The sequence below is a fragment of the Lipotes vexillifer genome, unplaced genomic scaffold (assembly GCF_000442215.2).
Source record: "Lipotes vexillifer unplaced genomic scaffold, Lipotes_vexillifer_v1.1 scaffold109, whole genome shotgun sequence".
In the NCBI taxonomy this organism is placed as follows: Eukaryota; Metazoa; Chordata; class Mammalia; order Artiodactyla; family Lipotidae; genus Lipotes; species Lipotes vexillifer.
The window spans coordinates 2,924,017-2,930,016 of record NW_006790015.1 but is presented as its reverse complement, the minus strand read 5'-3'; positions in this window follow the sequence as shown (position 1 = coordinate 2,930,016).

The window sequence follows — 6,000 nt, the reverse complement described above, 5'->3', positions numbered from 1 at the left end:
ACCCCCCCCTCACCCTGGCTTCAAGTCTTAGTCCAAGTGTCACCTTCTCAGGGAGGCCACCCCATTTCATGCCGCAGCCTGCACCCTCCACAATGAGGTAGACAGGCGGCACAAACGGCCACTGTGGTCTGTCCCTCCCTCCCCCATGTCCACACCTTTCACACTGTCACCCTCAGCTCTTTCCTTTAAGAGGTGGCCCATGGAATGCAGCGGAGATGATGAGGTGCCTCCCAGTTGAGGCCGAGCACACATCTGCTCTCCCAAACCCCACTTCTGCCATGACAGCAATCCTGGGCTGGCCCACTGGAGGAGGAGACACCACAGGGAATGGGACAGAGCTGTCCTAACTGAGGCTATCCTAGACCAGCCAGCAACTATGGGCACACATGTGAGTACCGCCAAGACCAGAGGGGCACCCAGCGGAGCCCAAACTGCACAAATCGATACAACTATGGTCTCCACAGCAAGGCCATCAGGTTTGGTGACTGTTTGTTATGCAGCAGTAGCTGACTGCTACACCTATCCCAAACACTGCCAATCACCTTACCCCCTTGACATCTTTCTTTATTCCACAGCACTTATTTCCTTCTAAAAGACTGTAAAATATACTTATTTGTTGTGTATATTGTTTATTGTCTATCTATCTCCCCCAACTAGACTATATAGAATTGTATCCCCTCAAGGGCAGGCACATGTGTTTTGTTCACTGATGCCTCCCCAAGTGCCTAGGACAACGTATGACACATGATAGGTGCTCAAGAAATAACTGGAGAATTAATAAACAAGTGGGTACATAATCAGAACAATCCCATCACTATTGTTTGAGCACCTGCCAAATGACAGGCATTGTTCCAAGCTCCGTGGTCAGTGAGTTTATTTAACTCCCAAAACAGCATTCTGAGATAGCTTTCTCATCAGTAAAATGGGGATGAGAGCACCTAAGACTCAGAGGGGTTAAGCAACCAGCTCAAGGTTGCACAGCAAGCGAATGGCAGAGCTGGAAGGAGAACCCAGGTATCTGACTACAAAGCCCATCTAGGGTACTGTCCTGCCTCCCACCCCACTCCACAAATACACACACACACACACACACACACACACACACACAGCCCAGAGCAAAAGTGTTTAACCCCTTAAAAGAGCACAGAAGAGAGAGAGGGAGAAATTTTCGTGGAGGAGACAGCAGTCGAACTAGGCTGTGAAGCATGAAGAGGATTTTAAGAGAGATAAAAAGGGAGATAAGAGGTAGCTGTTATTTACTTAGAAAATTCTCTATTTGCCCAGATGATAGACTCATTTCCTAAAGGAGCCAGAGGAATAACAATTAAAGCAACATCTTCCAACACAAAATGCTGCGTGTACAAAAGACGATGCTTGCTTAGGTTTGAAGAGGATAAGGCCTATTTGGAGACACCATCCATGTAAGGAAACAACAAAGGGGACAGTTACGACAGGGCAACAAAAGCTGGGGAACTGCAATTCAAGGAGTGCTTCTCAAGTGTACTCCCCAAAATGCTGCATCCACAAAGTTTCTAGAGAATAAAAGCTAAAAGCTTCATACTCTTCCTTAACCTCTCTCCCTCGCTTTCAACTTCCAATGTTTCTAAATCCAGTTGTTTATCTCTTGAAAACAGCCCTCCACCTATTTTAGATGGTCAGCAGATTCTGGCCAAAATCTCCCGTCTGTCTCTCTGCCCCGTCCGCCCCACTGCCCACCTCTCTCTAGTTCATCACCAAAGCTGATATTAGAGTAATTTTTTAAAAAACAGACATTATCGTGTCCCTTCCTCCTTCAATATCTTGCTGAAATCAAGATGAAGTCCCAACTTCCTGTTATCACACACAAGTGCCTGCAAAGGGGCCCCGACTTATCTCGTTAGCTTCATCCCAGAGAGCCCTAGCGCCCAGCAAGACCTCTCCGTTGCCTGGATGTCTCCTAATCCCCCATTCATCATGCCTCTGTCCACCTAGAACTCTCTCCCCGACTTCTCTGCACCTCATTTTTCTCATCTAGAAAATGGGTAGGATGTGTCGCTCATCACTCAAAGTTGTTGTAAAAATAAATGGAAATAATGCAAGTGAGAGCTTCTATCCATGCCAAGCCCCAGAGAGCCCCAAATGTTGTCGGGACAGCTGAGGCAGGAGCTGGTCTCATCGCTCCCTCCTCCGTGTGGGTAAAGTCACTCACCATCCTGAAGAGGTGTTGCCCTTGTATGCAAGGCCAAAATCAGTCCCACCAACAGTATGGGCGATGCACCTTTAAAGCCCCATAGGACAGTTGCCAGCCTCCCCTCCCCCAACTCTCTGGACTCGCCTTCTGTGCCCACTACCCTCACTCTCCTTAAACCACACCCCCTCCTTCCTCAAGTGCCCACCTCAGGGCCTTTGCATATGCTGTCTCCATTGACCAGAATGTTCTTCCCAGATATACACGCGGCCCCCACTCTCCCACTTCCTGCAGATCCTTCTCCAGGGGTGGAGCACAGGAGGACAGAGGGGGATATATGCTCCTGCACGGAAAACACTCCAGCAGGGAAATTCTCTTTTCAGTTTTACCCTGAGTAAACGGTTGACTATCAAACAAATAAACAGACCACTGCATGTATTAATTTCTGGATAATTCTAGGAGGGAGAGAGGAAAAAAGAGAAAACAAACAAATTGCACTGCCCCCAGGCACCTTTTACACTTCCTTAAATGTGCCTGATAAACAAGATTCCCGAAATCCACTGCATAAACTGGCCCCCATCCTCCAACCCACTCTCCACCCACCTAACGGTGGGTCTACTTGTCTCTGTGACACGTATCACCATCTGCTGGTTGCATGTCTCTCCCCACTAGAAAGTAAACACCATGAAAGCAGAATGCACGGGGCAGGGGTTGGTTTTGTGGTTTATTATCTTTATTTTCAATGGGGTAGAAGCTGGGCTCCTTTCCCTGAATGCACATACAGACTCTGTACACACACAGACCCCAGGAATTAAATCATTATGCAAAATTATAAGTAGGAAGTGGGGGGGGGGAGGAGGAAAGCAGGAATTTCATCTGTTTTATTGTCTGCTTTATTCTCAGCACCTAGAACATGCCCGGCACATAGTAGGTGCTCAATAAATATTTGGTCAAATGAATGAATAAGCTGGTCCTCTCTCAGCCAGGGGCACAGTGCCTGTGAAAGCTGTGACTATGTGAACCAGGCCATAGTTCCCCAGAGTCCTCCTGACCTGAAGCACCAGGAGAGGGAAACTGGGAAGAGCCAGGTCTGGGGTTTTCCGTAAGCTTGTACAGAACACAGGAGCATAGACTTCCCATGGTCCCCACCACAGCCCCATCCAATGCCCAATGCCTGAAAGCCCACCTTTGGAGACTTATCGTTCCACATGTTCTCAGATGCACAGCACAGGTACGAGCCGGATGAGCCTCAGAAAATACAAACCGACTTCAGAAACAACCCAGAGGTTGGGTCTCCCTTCCACCCATGTGGCATATTCATGCTATCTGCAGTTTGACCACAAGAGGTCACTGTGGCCCCATGTAGCGTTCGATATGGACCTGGTCAGGGAGCGAATTTGTTGGGATTTTCTCTAAGTCTTTGTGACCAGGGCAAGTGGGGAAATGCACTCCCTAAGAACAGCTTTGGGACTGATTCTAGAATTGCTAGAACATACATGACTTCGGTGCATCTTTATAAAAGCAACAGATACAATCAAAAGTGGGTTCTAACTAAGGTCAGGATACCTAGGTTAGAACCCAGCCCCACCTGCCTGTGTGATCTTGGGCAAAGCTCTGTGCCTCAGTTTCCCTTTCTGCAAAATGGGATAATAAAAATGCTTTCCTCTTAGGGATTCTGTGCGCATTAAATGAGTGATACACATAGGACTCTCAGAACAATACTGGCATGGACTCAGGAGTTGTAAAAGTTAACTTTATTATCACTTTTTCTCCATATCTCTAAGCATGATTTATAACAATAAATTTTGTGACTATTAATAGCTTTTTTCCCCAGTAGACTAACTTCCATGAAGGCAAGGATGGGGTTTTATATATATATATATATATATATATATATTTTTTTTTTTTAATAAATTTATTTTATTTTTGGCTGCATTTTGTCTTCATTGCTTGAGCACAGCTGTATGTTCTTCTTCCTTTCTTGTTCTTTTTTTTTTTTTAATAAATTTATTTAGTTTTGGCTGCATTGGGTCTTCGCTGCTGTGCGGGCTTTCTCTAGTTGCAGAGAGCGGGGGCTACTCTTCGTCGCGAAGCGCAGACTCTAGGCGCGCAGGCTCAGTAGTTGTGGCACATGGGCTCAGTAGTTGTGACACGCGGGCTCTAGAATGCAGGCTCAGTAGTTGTGGCGTGCGGGCTTAGCTGCTCCGCAGCATGTGAGATCTTCCCAGACCAGGGCTCGAACCCGTGTCCTCTGCATTGGCAGGCAGATTCTTAACCATTGCGCCACCAGGGAAGACCCTAATATATTTTTTTAAACTTCCTATTAGAAAAATTTGAAATATACATGAATGTAGAAGGAATAGCCTGTGTCTGTTTCTACTCATCACAGACCCCTCCCCATCTCCCAGCGCAGTGACTGGGGCATAGCGGGCCTTCAACAAATGATTTTCTAATGGCTATTTACTAGGTGCTATTATAAGCCAGATCGGTGTCAGGCACCAAGGCTAAGAGAGTGAATTAGACTCAGGTCCTGTGACAAAGGAACTCACAGTCTAGTGAGAAAGGCTGATTGAATTTGTCAATCTCCCAGGGCAGGGGTGAATGAGTGGAGGGAATGGGGGCATCTCACCTAATCAGGAGAGACTGCCTGGAGGAAACCTCTATGCATAGGACTGAAGGATACATAGGAGCTAACTCCGCGAAGAGGAGTGGGGGAGGGGAAGAGCATCCCAGACAGCGGGAACAGCAAGTGCAAAGGCCCAGAGGGTGCGAGAGGACACAGCCATGCTAAGCAGGATCAGCGGGACTGACTGCCAATGGATTCTTCAACGTGACTCTCACTCTATTGAAGCATTTTCCAGGCTGTTCTGGGGACTGTGGATAAAGAGAATTGGTCGTGAGTACTGCCTGTTACTTCCTCCCTGCCATCCTGCAGTCCATCCCAGAGCCTCTCAGGGTAAGGTCAGCCACAGGCCTCAAGGTGGCCGCCTGCATGGTTGGTTTTCAAGCCACAGAGGGCCCACACCCAGCTCTGGAAGGACAGAAAGCTGAGTCAGAGATACCAGCCAGGAGACATCTGCAGCCACCTGGACATGATTGGACCTGAGGCTGAGAATCACCGTGGTCCTGATGGAAACAAAGGCTGGGGGTGAGGCAGGACCAGAGGCAAGGACAACGAGGGGGCTCCCCTGGTGGCGCAGTGGTTGAGAGTCCGCCTGCCGATGCAGGGGACACGGGTTCGTGCCCCGGTCCGGGAAGATCCCACATGCCACGGAGCGGCTAGGCCCGTGAGCCATGGCCGCTGAGCCTGCGCATCCAGAGCCTGCGCTCCGTAACGGGAGAGGCCACAGCAGTGAGAGGCCCGCGTACCACACACAAAAAAAAACAACAACAAGAAACACGTTAGCTGGGATGGATGGGATGGACGGCAGACCCTACGGAGCCATCTGGCCTCCTGCATCTTCCTCTAACCGTATCTCCATCTACCCGCTACTCCCCTGCTGCTCCAGCCACACGTGTGTCCTTTCTCTTCCAGAACCTGCCAAGCTCGTTTGCTCCTAGAGTCTCTCCACCCTCCCAAAGATTCACCTCTCTGCTAAGGGGGTCCTGCTCACACCATCACTTCTCCCAGGCCAGACAACTCCTACTTGCCCCTCAGGTCTCCCCTTAAATATGACCCCAGAGAGGTTCCCTGACCTTCCTCCAAAGCAAATACCCTCCAGCCTGTTAATCTCTTTAATTAAATCTTGTGCTTCTCCTTAAGACTACTTACCCAAATTAACAACTGACTTTCTACTTGTGCATGATTAACTTCTATCTCCTGGCTCCACTGT